We start from the raw sequence: 17,220 nt of genomic DNA on the forward strand, positions 1-17,220 counted from the left end.
GTGTCCAGATGACTTCACAGGATTTAAAACAAAGCCAATTGGGCTTCCCTGGTCGCGCAGTGGTTAAGAATCTGCCTGCCAATGCAGGGGACACAGGTTCGAGCCCTGGTCCAGGAAGATCCCACATGCCGCAAAGCAACTAAGTCCGTGCGCCACAACTACTGAGCCCACGTGCTGCAACGGAAGCCCATGTGTCTAGAGCCCGTGCTCTGCAACGAGAAGCCACCACAATGAGAAGCCTGCGCACCGCAACGAAGAGTAACCCCCACTCGCTGCAACTACAGAAAGCCCGCATGCAGCAATGAAGACCCAACACAGCCAAAAATAAAATAAATAAGTTAAAATAAATAAATAAATAAAACAAAGCCAATCAAGGAAACCAGGAAAGAGATTGTGGATCTGACCAAAAAAAGGGTGTGAAGGTGAAGGGTTTCAAGATGTGGATCTTGGAGAAATTCAAGAGCTAACTGAACACCACACCAGAGGAATTCACGAAGACGACCTGATGGAGACGAGTGCTTCTGAACCAGTGCCAGACGACGAGGAAGATGATGTAGAAGCATCAGGGCCTGAAAATAAATTGACATTAGACAATCTAGCAGAAGGGTTCTGACTATTCAAGACTGCTTTTGACTTCTTTTACAACATGGACCCTTGTATGATACGGGCACTGAAACTAAGGCAGACAGTGGAAGAAGGATTGGTACCATACAGAAACATTTTTAAAGAAATGAAAAAGTAAAGAAGTTGGACAGAAATTATGTATTTCTGTGAAGTTCGACCAAGCATGCCTGCCTCTCCAGCCTCCCCTTCCACCTCCTCCACCTCTATCACCTCTGCCACCCTGAGACGGCAAGACCGATCCCTACTCTTCCTCCCCCTCCTCAGCCTACTCAACATGAAGACACCAAGGATGAAGACCTTTATGATGATCCACTTCCACTTAGTGAACAGTAAATAATCATCATGACTTACAGTTAATAAACTTATCTGTTGTGTATGTGTGTGTGTCTTTGTGTGAAAATCTAATAACTGTATGGTAAGAACTGTATGAGAATTTTTGCATCATCATCATCATTGCCTAAGTATTCATCATGTAGAACACTGTGTTCAAGACTTGTATTGAGATATCCCCTGGCGGTCCAAGGGTTAGGACTCCACGCTTCCACTGCAGGGGGCATGGGTTCGATCCCTGGTCAGGGAACTAAGATCCCACATGGTGCGTGGGGCAGCCAAAAAAAAAAAAAAGACTTGTATTGAAGTGGATAGCCCATCCTTACATAGGAATAAGGTGAGTGATATTTAATATAAAATTAATAATGTGTTAGTTTTTTACTGTTTTATAACTTTGCTTTCAAAGAATTATATTATTATATAGTATCTCTCTCCTTTTCTCTTAATTGGAGAAACTGCATATCAACCTGTCATCACAGGTAACTCGTATGAATAGAACTGTAATACTGTATGCCATAAAAATGTTATGATCATTCATTCATTAGTGTATAGGCTAGGCTATCATGAAGCAATCATACTGCTGCTTTATTATTAACACATGAATTATTATACCTATAAATATGAATTTCTTTTTCACATTATCTTATTTTTTAATTAAGGTAGAGCTGATTTACAATAAGCTTCAGGTGTACAACATAGTGATTCACCCTTTTTAAAGGTTATACTCCATTTACAGTTATAAAATATTGCCTATATTCCTTATGTACAATATATCCTTGTAGCCTATTTTATACGTAGTAGTTTGTACGTCTAAATCCCCTACTTCTATCTTGCCCCTCCCCTTCGCTCTCCTCGCTAGTAACCACTAGTTTGTACTCTATATCTGTGAGTCTTTTTAACATATTTTTAGTGATTTAATTTTTGGCTGCATCAAGTCCTAGTTGTGGCTTGAGACCTCAGCAGTTGCGGCACGTGGGCTAAAGTGCTCAGTAGTTGCAATGAGCGGGCTTAGTTGCCCCGTGGCATGTGGGATCTTAGTTCCCCAACCAGGGATCAAACTTGAGTCCCCTGCATTGGAAGGCAGGTTCTTAACCACTGAACCACCAGAGAAGTCCCTGTTTCTTTTTTGTTATCTTCACCAGTTTGTCTTCTTTTTTAGATTCCACATATAAGTGATATCATACAGTATTTACCTTTCTGTTTGAATTATTTCACTAAGCATAATACACTCCAAGTCCATTCATGTTGTTGCATATGCAAAACTCCATTCTTTTTAGGGCTGAGTAATATTCTATTCTATTAAATATATACACATAATATATATAATACATATATCAAAGATATATACATTTATATATCCCACATCTTCTTTATCTACTCATTTTTGATGGACGCTTAGGTTGCTTCTATATCTTGGCTACTGTAAATAATGCTGCTATGAACACTGGGGTACATGTATCTTTTCAAATTAGTGGGTTTTTTTTTAAACACATCAACCTGAAACACTTTATTAATTAATTAATTTATTTTTGCTGTGTTGGGTCTTCGTTTCTGTGCGAGGGCTTTCTCTAGTTGTGGCAAGCGGGAGCCACTCTTCATCGCGGTGCACGGGCCTCTCACTATCGCGGCCTCTCTTTTTGCGGAGCAGGCTCCAGATGCGCAGGCTCAGTACTTGTGGCTCACGGGCCTAGTCGCTCCGCGGCATGCGGGATCCTCCCAGACCAGGGCTAGAACCCGTGTCCCCTGCATTAGCAGGCAGGCTCTCAACCACTAGCGCCACCAGGGAAGCCCAGTGGGGTTTTGTTTGTTTGTTTGAATAAATAGCCAGGGGTGGCATTGCTGGATCATATGGTAGTTCTAGTTTTAGTTATTTTGAGGAACCTCCATATTCTTTTCCACAGTGGCTGCACCAATTTACACTCCCGCTAACAGCATAGGAGGGTTCTCTTTTCTCCACATCCTTGTTATTTGTGGGTTTTTTTGTTTGTTTGTTTTGTTTTTGGCTGCATTGGGTTTTCTTGCTGCACATGAGCTTTCTCTAATTGCAGCGAGCTGGGGCTACTCTTCATTGAGGTGTGTGGGCTTCTCATTGGTGGCTTCTCTTTGTTGTGTAGCACAGGCTCTAGGCGCTCGGGCGTCAGTAGTTGTGGTACATGGGCTCCATAGTTGTGGCTCACAGGCTCTAGAGTGCAGGCTCAGTAGTTGTGGTGCACGGCTTAGCTGCTCCGCAGCATGTGGGATCTTCCCAGACCAGGGCTGGAAGCTGTGTCCCCTGCACTGGCAGGCAGATTCTTAACCACTGCGCCACCAGGGAAATCCTGTGGTCTTTTTGGTGATAGCCATTCTGACAGGTGTGAAGGGATATCTCATTGTGGTTTTGATTTGCATTTCTCTGATTATTAACAATGTTGAGCATCTTTTCACATGCCTGTTGGCCATCCATAAATACAGTACAATGCTGTAAATGTATTTTCTTTTCCTTATGATTTTCTCAACAGCATTTTCTTTTCTCTACCCTTAAGTATAAAATACATATAACATAGACAATATGTGTTGGTCAAGAGTAGGCTATTAGTAATTACGTTTTGGGGGAATCAAAAGTTACACTCAAATTTTTGACTGTGTAGGGGGTTGACACCCCTAACCCCCAAAGTTTGAGGGTCAACTGCATCTACAATGGATTAAAGAATAAATTTGTAAAAATCCTTTACATTTACTACTACTAAAAAAAAAAACCCTTCAGTTTGGAGAATGGCAAAGGATCAAATCATCACACTGAGAAAGGAGAGATAAAAAGAATCCAGTTTTTTTTTTTGTTTTTTTTTGTGGTACGTGGGCCTCTCACTGTTGTGGCTTCTCCCATTGCGGAGCACAGGCTCCGGACGCGCAGGCCCAGCGACCATGGCTCATGGGCCTAGCCGCTCCGCGACATGTGGGATCTTCCCGGACCAGGGCATGAACCCGTGTCCCCTGCATTGGCAGGCGGACTCTCAACCACTGCGCCACCAGGGAAGCCCGAATCCAGATATTTTTGCATTTTTTTTTTCTATCTGCACTTCTCCTCCAATACCTTTCTTGTCTGTAAAAAACATGTTCCACCTAATACAGGAAAAGGGAGGGTAGAACCATGACCTACATTGATGGTACAGGCAATAATTATCAATGGCTGCTAAAGCTCTTAGATTACAGAGTGACTCAGGTGCAGTTGACACACTGACTACATTGATCATAATCCTACAAAAGAGAAAAATGAATAATTCTGAATCTGATCTCATCTCTAAAATAACTACCTTTTTGCAGGAAATATTAAGCATGGGAGGTCACATTAAAAGACATCATGAGAATACAGTAAGCCAAATCAGAGTATCAGAAAATTCTACATGGATTATGATCTCTTTCAAACAAAAATAATTAATGTATAAAAGGGAGTTATTGGGCTTCCCTGGTAGTGCAGTGGTTAAGAATCCGCCTGCCAATTCAGGGGACGTGGGTTCGAGCCCTGGTCTGGGAAGGTCCCACATGCCGTGGAGCAACTAAGCCCGTGTGCCACAACTACTGAGCCTGCGATCTAGAGCCCACGAACCACAACTACTGAGCCCATGTGTCACAACTACTGAAGCCCACGCACCTAGAGCCTGTGCTCTGCAACAAGAGAAGCCACCTTAATGAGAGGCCTGCACAGAGCAGCAAAGAATATCCCCTGCTTGCGTCAACTAAAAAGAAAGCCTGCACACAGCAACGAAGACCCAACGCAGCCAAAAATAAATAAATAAATAATTTTAAAAAGGGAGTTATCCATAGAAGATTATAAAATCAAGAGATAGAAAATATAATAAGAAATGATTTCATGTTTCTTTAAACGAACCTGTCAAAATATAAACATTCAGGAATATTTGAATACTGTTTGGTACTGGATAATATGGAAGAATTATTGTTTATAGTTACATATGATAAAATACTACAATTAAGTTAAAAAAAGTCCTTGTCTATTAGATACATGTACTTAAGGGTTTTTTTTTTCTTTTTTGGGGGGCCACACCACATGTTTTACAGGATCTTAGCTCCCTGACCAGGGATTGAACCCACACCCTCCGCAGAGAAAGTGTGGGGTCCTAACCATTGGACTGCCAGGGAATTCCCTTACTTAAGTATTTAGGGATGTAGTGATACGACTTCTGGAGTTTGTCTTAGCATAAACAGTTGCTGGAGGGAGATGGAGCAGGATTATAGACGAAATGATTTCAGCTGTGAGTCAGTCCATTTGTAGCTGTTTGATTAGTTCTTGTGGGTTTTTTTCCTATTACCCTCCTCACTTTTCTAGAATTTTTTAATATTCTGTACTATTATTTAAAAATTTTTTATATTAATAATTAGTCATGTTGAGTCTGTTTTCCATTTGCTCTGTTATCCGTTTATTCTGGAGTATAACATATCTCAAAACCTCTCATGTTCAGATAATATCACATTGGATTATAATAATATTATTCTTTCTCATTTTTCCTTAGCAAAATTAAAAATACTGAATCCCTTCAACCTCAGGAGAGGCTGACCTTAGTCAGCCATGCTGGCAGAGGTGTAAAGTAGGGAAGAGAAGACCCAACTCTGTGGGTTATTTCACAGTTCTCACCAAGTTTTCACTTCTATTACCACCAGGTCATCAAACTCAGACTGTTATTGAACCCTCCTACACTGTTGGTGGGAATGTATTGAGTTGGCCAAAAAGTTCTTTAGGGTTTTTCTGTAAAACCGGAATGAAATTTTTGGCCAACCCAATAGAATGGTACAGCCACTATGGAGAACAGTATGGAGGTTCCTTAAAAAACTAAAAATAGAGTTATCATATGATCCAGCAATTCCACTCCTGGGCATATATTTGAAGCAAAGCATGGTTTGAAATGATACATGCACCCCAATGTTCATTGCAGCACTGTTTACAACAGCCAAGACATGGAAGCAACCTAAATGCCCATTGATAGAAGAATGGATAAAGAAGATGTGGTACATATATACAATAGAATACTACTCAGCCATTAAAAAGAATGAAACAATGCCATTTCAGAACGCAGATGGACCTGGAGATTACCATACTAAGTGAAGTTAGTCAGAGAGAGAAAGACAAATATCATAGGATATCACTCATATGCAGAATCTAATAAAAAAAAAAGATACAAATGAACTTACTTACAAAATAGAAAACAGACTCACCTATTAAGAAAACTAACTTATGGTTACTAAAGGGGAAAGATGGCCAGGGTGGTGGTGGTGGTGGTGATAAACTGGGTGTTTGGGATTGACATATACACACTACTATATTTAAAATAGATAACCAACACGGATCTACTATATAGCACAGAGAACTCTGCTCAATATTCTGTAACAACCTAAATGGGAAAAGAATTTGAAAAAGAATAGATACATATATATGTATAACTGAATCACTTTGCTGTATACCTGAAACTAACACAACATTGTTAATCAACTATATTCTAATATAAAATAATTTTTTAAAAAAATTCAGACATCAAAAATAACAACTTTTAATAGAGTTTCAATTAAAACACCTTGCAGGCAAATATATATCTATTATTAGGAGAAGCTTACGGACTTCCAATATACCAAAACTGTCTCAATATCTGATAACATTCATGGATAAATATGCAGTATGGCACCTCATGTACAACTTTTGTTCCTTCCAAAATTACAGGTTTTCAAAAAGTATTATCATGGTTAAATATTAGAAGCATGTGCAAATTGTTCTGAAATAAGACATAATGCTGGGTACCACCAAATATGACATGCCTGAAAAGATCAGGTGAAAATGACAGGTGAGGTCTGAGTAGTGAGAGAAGGAATCTGTGCAAAAGGTCTGGCTCTGTTTAAGGCCAATCTGAGGAGTTTTTCCACTAAATATTATTCAGTTTTCATTTTGGAAAACCTTGCAAAATTATAGCCTGGAAGGGAGAGGAAAAGAAAAAACCACTTAAGTAAAAACTGCCAGAGTCTTAGAAATGAATATGAAGAAGGGGGTCAAACCCATATTCGCTGTCTCAATAAATATGTGTTAAGCACCTAAATTATGTCACATTATTCTCAGTAGGTGAGCTATGTCAGGAAATTAGACTCATAATTAGAGAACCAAGATAGCTAAGAAAGGTGGACATTTGATAATAATTAAAATAAACAGGGACTTCCATGGTGGTGCAGTGGGTAAGACTCCATGTTCCCAATGCAGGGGGCTTGGGTTTGATCCCTGGTCGGGGAACTAGATCCTGCCTGCACGTGCAACTAAGAGTCTGCATGCCACAACTAAGAAGTCTGCATGCCTCAACAAAGATCCTGTATGCTGCAACTAAGACCCAGCACAGCCAAACTAAATTAAATAAAATATATTTTTTAAAAAGTACTTTAAAAAAATAAAATATACAATATGTAATAAGATAAAGGTACCTTAGGAGAAAAAAGGAGCCCAATTAGTGGAAGAGATGCAATATTAAATGTTAGTAAGGGAAGATCTCATTGACAGTTGGATATTTCAGACAACACTTGAAGAGGTGAAGGAATAATCCATGTGAATATTTTGGGCATATGATCCAAGCAAAAGAAACAGCCAGGGTCATGTCATGTCCCAGGAAAACTCAGGTGCCCATGTACATGAAACCAGTTGAGTGAGGCAGAAAGTTTAAGAGATGAGGTCAGTGGGAAATCCCTGGTTGTTCAGTGGGTAGGACTCCACACTTCCACTTCAGGGGGCCTGGGTTCAATCCCTGGTCAGAGAACTGAGATCCCACAAGCAGTGCGGTGCAGCCAAAACAACAAGAACAACAAAAACAAATAAACAAACAAAACAGAGAGAGAGGTCAGAAAGGAACATGAAGCTCCAAAGGGTCCTGGTAAGGATTTTGAATTTTCTCTTAGGAAAATGGTAGTCATTACAGAATTTTGACCAAAAGACTGACATTTTCTATCTCATTCGCTGAAAGGCCATGTTGTCTGGTAAGCTGAGAAAAGACTGCAGAAGAATAAGGGTGGGAGCATAGAGACTACTATTGAAGAAATCCAGGTAAGAAAAGATGTTAGCTCTGACCAGGCTGCTAGCAGAAGTGGTTATGGAAAGTAGTCAAACTCTGGATAAATTTTGAGAGCAGAGCCAATAGGATTTCTTATGACTGCATGTGGAGTGTCAGAAAAAGAATGCATCAAGGATAATATCTAGATTTTTGGCCTGCCTCAGCAAATGGAAGAACGGAATTGGCACCAACTGAGATAGGGAAAGCTATGACCAGGAAGGATTGGAAAAAAGCTCAGGATAAATTTTTTTTTAACATGTTGAGTTCGTGATGTCTACTAGAATTCCAAGAAAAGGTCTATTATACAGATAACTGTGGAGTTTCAAAGTAAAGTATGTTATGGACATGTACACTTGCAAGTTTGGGGCTTATAGTGCTATTTACAGTCATGACACTGTATGAAATCACAATAGAATGTGAGTGAAGATTGAGAATTTAGACATGACTGAGCTCTTGAGCAGTCCCATATTACAGGGATGGGAGAAAAAGAGGACCCAACAAATTCAAATTAAGAATAAAAATGTCAATTGTGGCAAAAGCTTCTGAGAGGACATTTAAACAAAATCTTAGAAGTTACCATTGGACGTAGGAGTTTGTTAATGACGATGCAGCTGTGAGGCTAATAAACCAGACCTGAGTGAGTACAGTTACATAGCTGAGGTAATCGGAAGAGAGAAAAAAAATGCTCTTTAAAAGTTCAGTTGTAAAAGGTGAAAGAGACAGTAGAACAGGAAATGTACTGGATCACTAAGAGAGAAAAAAAGGTTTTTATTTTTTTAAATTATTCATTCATTCATTCATTTGGTTGTGCTGGGTCTTAGTTGCAGCAGCCAGGCTCCCCAGTTGTGACATGCGAACTCTTAGTTGCGGCATGCATGTGGGTGAATTATTTCACTTCCATTATTAAGAATTAATTGCTCAATGTTAATTCTGAAATTTTATTTTGAGGTTTAATTTTCTGCTTTTACTCAACTTTTTTTTAAAAGTTAGAATCTGAGCATTGCATTAGCTGAGCAAATCTATGGGATCTAGCTCCCTGGCCAGGGATTGAACCTGGGCCCCTGCACTGGGAGCAGAGTCTTAACCACTGTGCCACCAGTGAAGTCCCAGAAAAAACTATTTTTTAAAAGGTATAAGTGTTTATAATGTTAGTTTAAAAAGAGACTGAGAGAGAGAGCAGTAATAAACAGGTCACCAGTCATGAGATTTGATAAAGAACAAGTCCACAGAAAAGTTAAGACATGGGGGCATGGTCCCTAGCTGGCATTAGAGTTAAATGATTTGTTTTAGGTTAGGAGGCAGAAAGTGTTTTCAAATGGTGATTTCTTTTTTCTTTCTGAGGGGGGCAGGGGCAGAATATCAAGATAGAGGGGAGTAATACTGGGGAACTTAATGAACTAACAATTAAGATGTACTGGTCTTGCCAAAAGTTTAATAAACATGTTGAGCCAAGAACTGCAATCTGGAGAGGAAAATAACAGGAGATGGGAAAATGCTGCTGGTCCAGGGGACAACATATGTGCACAGGAGTTCAAGTGAAATCTGTGAGCAGGGTTTGGGAAGTTTTAAATGACAGATCTATAATGACTGAGCTCTTTCCCTGAAAGTACTGAAATATTTATAATTATTAAGACAGTTCAGGGGAAGATGTCCTAGATTTTCCAAATGTTCTCCAACTAAGTGAAGGTGGTAAGGCTAAAAAGGAAATCTCCATATGGAGTCTTTTTAGTCAATGGGAACACTGAAATCTTAGAACAGTGATGGTCGAACCCAGGACCTGACATCTCTAAAGAGCAGAGAATGTGTCTGAGACCTGAGATGGTGATTCTGAAAGTCTTCTCTCTTTAAGCCAGCATATGCTCCAGGCAGTAAGTGAAACTGTGCCAACAGTCACTGGGGTAGGATGCAATTCTACTCCCCTAATTGGTGGTTGTGGTATAAGGAGAGTTTCAGTTAGAAATATAAATAGGAATTATGACATCTGCTGCAAACAGCTTATGAGATACCATGGAGATGATACTGCATCCATCTAAAATTGAAGTGTGGTTGTGTATAAAGAAAAAAGAAAGATCTCCCAAAGCCCTAGCATTATGGATGTCAAATCAAAATATTGTAAATTTGAGAAGACTACTTCTGTTTCACGAAACGTATTCTCCTTAAAATTGTTTAAAAACCCACTCCTGGACATATATCTGGAGAAAACCATATTTCGAGAAGATACATGCAGGGGAGTTCCCTGGCGGCCTAGTTGTTAGGATTCCTGCTGTGGCAAGGGTTCAATTCCTGGTGGGGGAAGTGAGATCACGAAAGCCAAGGAAGGCAGGAAGAAAGGAAGGAAGGGAGGGAGGGAGGGAGGGAGGGAGGGAGGAAGAAAAGATACATGTATGCATGCACCCCAATGTCCACTGCAGCACTGTTTACAATAGCCAAGACATGGAAGCAACCTAAATGTCCACAACAGAGGAATGGATACAGAAAATGTGGTAAATATATAATGGAATATTACTCAGCCATAAAAAAAGAACAAAATAATGCCATTTACAGCAACATGGATGGACCCAGAGATTATCATACTAAGTGAAGTCAGACAGAGAAAGACAAATATCATATGATATCACTGAAATGTGGAATCTAAAAAGATGATACAAATGAACTTATTTACAAAACAGAAACAGACTTTGAAAACAAACTTACGGTTACCAAAGGGGAAAGGTGGGGGCGGGGGGAGAGGGATAAATTAGGAGTTTGGGATTAACATATACACACTACTATATTTAAAATAAATAACCAACAAGGACCTATTATATAGCACAGGGAACTCTACTCAATATTCTATAATAATCTATATGGGAAAAGAATCTGAAAAAGAATGGATACATGTGTATGTATAACTCAGCCACTTCGCTGTACACCTGAAATTAACACAACATTGTTAATCAACTATACCCCAATATAAAATAAAAATTAAAGGGACTTCCCTGGTGGCACAGTGGTTAAGACTACATGCTCCCAATGCAGGGGGTCTGGGTTCGATCCCTGGTCAGGGAACTAGGTCCCACATGCATGCTGCAACTAAGAGTTTGCATGCCACAACTAAGGAGCTCACATGCTGCAGCTAAGAAGCCCATGGCTGCAACTAAGGAGCCCCTGAGTTGCAACTAGGGAGCCTGCCTGCCACAACTAAGGAGCCCACATACCGCAATTAAGGAGCTGGTGAGCCACAACTAAGGAGGCTGCCTGCCATGACTAAGACCCAGCACAACCAAATAAATATTAAAAATAAAATGAAAATAAAAAAATTTTAAATTGTTTTAAAAAAGAGAAAACTGGTCCAAAATGGAGTCACTTGAACTGAACTTCACTCACCAAACCAAGACTTAACACCTAACTTACAGTTTCAGCCTCCCCTAGAAACCGAATCTTAAATCAGTCAATCTGGAATTAACCTGGTCAGCACTAGTGAGGTAATCTGCCTGATAGACCCCTGCCTGCTGTCGCCTAAAGAAAGGTAACCTTACCACAAACAATAAGCTCTTTTATAGTATAACTTTCTCATAGCTCTTCAGAGTTCCTTTCTATTCGTTAGATGGGATGCTGCCCAATTCATGAATTACTGAATTAAGCCAATAAGATCTTTAAAATTTACTTGGCTGAATTCTGTTTTTTAACAAAACCAAATGGGACTACTTTGATGTTACCTAAGCAAACACCAGAGAGATTTATAATTTCAGATCTCTTTGCCTGAATTTCTTTGTTCTCAAATAGCCACATGGCTTGCTGCACAATCCTTTCAAGTTACCGGCCTAATGTCTTCATTACAGTCCTTTCATGACAACCCTATTTAAAATAATAATAATAATAATAACTCTCTGACCTTTGTCTTAATTTTCTGTAGTACATACTGCAAAATGTACTCTTTCTAATGTACAATTCAGCATCTTTTGAGAGCATATATAATCATAAATACATCACTAAAATATACAGAACTTGGGAATTCCCTGGTGGTCCAATGGTTAGGACTCAGCTCTTTCATGGTTGTGGCCCAGGTTCAATCCCTGGTTGGGGAACTAAGATCCTGCAAGCTGCAGCCAAATAAATAAAAAGCAACAAGGGAAAAGCAACAAATAACATACAAGGGAATCCACATAAGGTTATCAGCTGATTTTCCAGCAGAAACTCTGCAGGCCAGAAAAGGGAAAAACCTACAACCAAGAATATTCTACCCAGCAAGGCTCTCGTTCAGATTCAACGGAGAAGTCAAAAGCTTTACAGACAAGCAAAAGCTAAGAGAATTCAGCACCACCAAACACAGTTTTACAACAAATGCTAAAGGAACTTCTCTAGAAGAAAAGGCCAGGACTAGAAACAAGAAAATTACAAATGGGAAAGCTCACCGGTAAAGGTAAACACATAGTCATAGTAGGAAATCATCCACACACAAATATGATATCAAAACCAGCAATCATGAGAAGCAGAAAGTACAAATGCAGGATATTGGAAATGCATTTGACATTAAGAGACCAGCAACTTAAAACAATATATATATATATATAGACTGCTATATCAAAACCTCATGGTAACAACAAAACAAACTTCCATGTACAAAATGAGTAAGTCACAGGGATGTAGTGTACAGAGTACGGAACATAGTCAATAATATTGTAATAACTTTGAATGGTGACAGCAACAAGAATTATCATGGTCATCATTTTGTAATGTACAAAAATATCTAATTACTATGCTGTACAACTGAAACTAATAGAAATCAATTATATAATACTTCAGGGAAAAAAATCCCACTTGGATTCATCTCTGAATCCTCTGTTTCACTCTCTCACTATTATAAAACTGAATGTTTATGTCCCCCCAAAATTCATAGTTGACACAAAACCTCCCAATCTCATGGTATTAGGAGCCGGAGCCTTTGGGAGGAAATTAGGATTAGATGAGGACATGAAGGCAGGCCCCACGTGAATGGAATTAGCACCCTTATAAATGTCACGAGAGAGCTTGCTCCTCTCTCTGTTCTCCACCATGTAAGGACACAGTGAGAAGATGGTGTCTATGAACCAGGAAGCAGGCCCTCATCTGAACCTGACCATACAGGCATCCTGATCTTGGACTTCTAGCCTCCAAAACTGTGTGAAATAAACTCCTGGTGTTTATATGTCATCTAGCTTACGGTATTTTGTTATAGCAACCCAAGCAGAACAAGACACTTTCCTTCCACATTAAGAAATCTAGTTAATCCTTAATAAAAACACATTCAGAATCCAGCCACTTCTAAGCTACCACTCTGTTCCATGAACCCTCAAGTGGCCTAATATAATAGCCTCCACCCTGGTTTTCCTTCCTCTTCCCTCAGTCTCACAATCTGTTCTCCACTATGCAGCCAAATGCAGCCTGTTAAGACCTAGGTAAGGAAATTCCCTGGTGGCGCAGTGGTTAAGAATCCTCCTGCCAATGCAGGGGACATGGGTTCGAGCCCTGGTCCGGGAAGATCCCACATGCTGCGGAGCAACTAAACCCCGTGAGCCACAACTACTGAGCCTGCGCTCTAGAGCCCACGAGCCACAACTACTGAGCCCACGTGCCTAGACCCCATGCTCCGCAACAAAGAGAAGCCACCGCAATGAGACGCCTGCACACCACAATGAAGAGTAACCACCGCTCGCCACAACCAGAGAAAGCCCACACGTAACAACGAAGACCCAATGCAGCCAAAAATAAATAAATGAATAAATTTATTTTTAAAAAACCTAGGTAAGATCATTCCCCTCCTCTGATCCAAACTTCCTGTCACCTCCAGAATAGATACTCAACTTCTTTTATTTTTTTTTAAATTAATTAATTAATTAATTTGTTTTTGGCTGTGTTGGGTCTTCGTTTCTGTGCGAGGGCTTTCTCCAGTTACGGCGAGCGGGGGCCACTCTTCATCGCGGTGCGCGGGCCTCTCACTGTTGCGGCCTCTTCTGTTGCAGAGCACAGGCTCCAGACGCGCAGACTCAGTAGTTGTGGCTCACAGGCCTAGTTGCTCCGCGGCATGTGGGATCTTCCCAGACCAGGGCTCGAACCCATGTCCCCTGCATTGGCAGGCAGATTCCCAACCACTGCTCCACCAGGGAAGCCCGATACTCAACTTCTTAGGCAGCCATTCCAGTCCTGAATCTTGTCTTCCTGCTCCTTCTTCCCACCTGATGGAAAGGAGATCTTAATGATCTCAACTCAGCTCTACCTCTAAATATTTTTACATTCTGGTATTGAGATAACCTTCCCACATCCGTCTACATTCGGTGCCAGAAATGTTAATACCTCCATATAATCCTTCGTAGACTCGGGATCCTGAGCTTGGGTCCTTAACGAATACCACGACACCACAATACAGAGAATATATGGGTGGGGGTAGGGATCAGTAAGGGACTGGGACACTCTACACGTACCGGTATAGGTCCCATAAGCGCTTCTACAGCCATGTTTTAAGAGACAGATTACAGATGAATGAATATAACCATGTCAGGTTTCAGTGGGTTCAGGCCCCTGTGTGCCCACGCCTGGCCCTTGAGCCTGGTGAACTAGGGCTGGATACCTAACCTCCGTGCCTCAGTGTCTCACCTTACTAGCTCTGTGTGCTTGAACGAAGATCCAACCTCCTGGTGCCCTAATACTTCATCCTCCTCCTTCAGTCTGTTCCTCCGTTGAACAGCCTTTGGGAAACTTTTAAAATCCTAATGTAGTCTGTAACCCCCTTGGTTTAAAATTTTCCGCAGCGCTCAGAGTTCTGAGAATATAGGCAGAGGCCTCAGCCTGCTATTCCAGGCGCGACTCCGCCTCAAACTTTGTTCCTCACCAGGCACAACGGAGCCCAGGTTTTCCGAATCCTCACGGCTCAATCGCAACTCCAAGCCTTTGTACATGCCGGTTCCTGTGCCTGTAACCCTCTCCCATAACTAATCACACCCCTGATAGTAAAATTAAACAGGAAAGCTGAGGTGTTGACCACTGTCAGAAACAGTAGTCCATATACTAGCGCCTCACCGTCCTGGACACCGGGGCCTGGGCTGCAGGGACGAGAGCATTTGGGGCTTTAGTGTCTGGTGGGGTGAGGGCCCGAGGACGAGCGTTTACCTGAGGCGGGTCCCTCCGAGCGGCCGCAGCCATCCAGGCCTGTGGGCGGAGCGGGGCCAGGAGCGGGCCGGCGGTTCTTAAACCGGCCCTGGTGCGGATCATCTCGGGCGGCGCCGCGGCCGAGCCTCAGACTCGCCTTTGTGCAGCGGGAACAACGACTGCCCCGTCGCTTTCTCGGTCCTGTCCCGTCAGCTCCACTAAACGCTCCAGAACTTCTGTCCGTATGAACACACCCGAGCAGCCAAAATGACCGCCCGGAGGAGGACGCCGGAAGTCCCGGCCCACGCTAGGCAACCCTTACGGAAACGCCTCTGTTCTGAGCCTTCATTGGCTCAACAAGGCGGCTGGTCGACGCAGAGCTTTCTGGGTACTGTAGTTCACACACTTGGGGTAACCCGCGCGTGGACTACTGGCAATCTTAGACCCCTGAGGGGCTCTGGGAAATGGAGTCAGCGGACCAAAGGACTTAGAAGGCGCTTGTCCTTTTTTAAAAAAAAATAAATTTTTTATTTATTTTTATTTTTGGCTGCTTTGGGTCTTCCTTTGGGTGCGCGGGCTTCTCATTGCGGTGGCTTCTTTTGCTGCCGAGCACGGGCTCTAGAGTGCAGGTTCAATAGTTGTGGTGCATGGGCTTAGTAGCTCCGCAGCATGTGGGATCTTCCCAGACCAGGGATCGATCCCATGGTCCCTGCATTGGCAGGTGGATTCTTAACCACTGTACCACCAGGGAAGACCCAGGGACTTGTCCATTCTTAAGGGGTAGATCTCAGGGTTTCTGGGGGATGTTGTGTTGCCTGCAGACGTTCAGCCAAGGTTGATGTATTAGTTCAGACCCTGTGAACTTCATCATGCTCCCTGAGACTAAACATATTGTTACAGAAACTCCCACAGGACAGAGATCCAAATGCACATATCATTCCTAGTCATTCAGACACAAAATGTGTCCACTGGTAGCAGAAGCTAATAAACATTTCATGGGGGATGGGCAAAATAGGGGTATGGGATTAAGAGACACAAACTGCTATTGCTACCAAACCAAATTTGGGCTGTTCACCTGATACATAGCAAAGCCAATCCATTGACACTCGGTTGTGGTGAAGGAAAGTACAGGGCTTATTGCAGGCACCAGCAAGGAGAACAGGCAGCTCATGCTCAAAAGACCTGAACTCCCCGATGTCTTTCAAAGAAGGGTTTTTAAAGACAGTGTGAGGAGGGAGGGTGGCAGGATGTGTGATCAGCTTGTGCACAATTCTCTGGTTGATGATGAGGTAATGGTGATATTTTCGGAATCTCAGTTATCAGTTTTCTGGCTCCAACTGGTCTGGAGTCTATGTGCTGGTTGTCAGCACGCAGTTAACTTCTTCCACCTGGTGGTGGTTTTAGTTTCTGCAAAACAATTCAAGGATATGGCTCAAGATATTATCTATAGTCCTTGAGGAGGAACTAAAGGTCCTTGGCTTTGTTTTATGGCTAAACTATTATTATTTTGTCTTGCTTGACTGCTTTCCTTTGTTTCTGCATTTTCTCACTTCTCTGATTTTGCTTTTTGGAATTCGGGAAAGGCCTAGGAGGCTAAAACTTTTCTATTAACAAGAGTCAGGTCGGGAATTCCTTGGCAGTCAAGGGATTAGGACTCCACGCTCTCACTGCTGAGGACCCAGGTCCAATCCTTGGTCGGGGGAACTAAGATCCCACAAGCTGTGCAGCAAGACTGGAGGAGGGGTGGGGGGAAAGTCAGGAGACATGGGGATTGGGGGTGTCTGTCCCAGGGAAGGCCCAACAGGGTCCTTCTCAGTTTCACTATGTATAAAATAGATAAGCAACAAGGATACATTGTATAGCACAGGGAAGTATAGCCACTGTTTTTAATAACTTTAAATGGAGTATAATCTATAAATATATATATATTTTTAATTTTAATTATTTATATTTGGCTGCATTGGGTCTTTGTTGCTGCGTGAAGGCTTTCTCTAGTTGCGGAGAGTGGGGACTACTCTTCACTGCGGTGCGCCGACTTCTCATTGCAGTGGCTTCTCTTATTTCAGAGCACGGGTTCTAGGCGCACGGGCTTCAT

At 41.8% G+C, this 17,220-nt stretch overlaps 1 protein-coding gene across 1 annotated transcript in view; it reads right to left on the minus strand.

Moving 5' to 3' along the window:
• Nucleotides 1-15,413, minus strand: part of LOC101333490 (zinc finger protein 418-like) — a 29,219-nt gene extending 13,806 nt beyond the window's left edge. The window contains exon 1 of the mRNA XM_019928881.2: nucleotides 15,147-15,413. The gene's annotated coding sequence lies outside the window, so the exon portion shown is untranslated. The remainder of the gene's footprint in view (nucleotides 1-15,146) is intronic.
• Between the last annotated feature and the right edge of the window lie 1,807 nt (nucleotides 15,414-17,220).

This window comes from Tursiops truncatus, chromosome 19 (genome assembly GCF_011762595.2).
Source record: "Tursiops truncatus isolate mTurTru1 chromosome 19, mTurTru1.mat.Y, whole genome shotgun sequence".
Classification (NCBI taxonomy): domain Eukaryota; kingdom Metazoa; phylum Chordata; class Mammalia; order Artiodactyla; family Delphinidae; genus Tursiops; species Tursiops truncatus.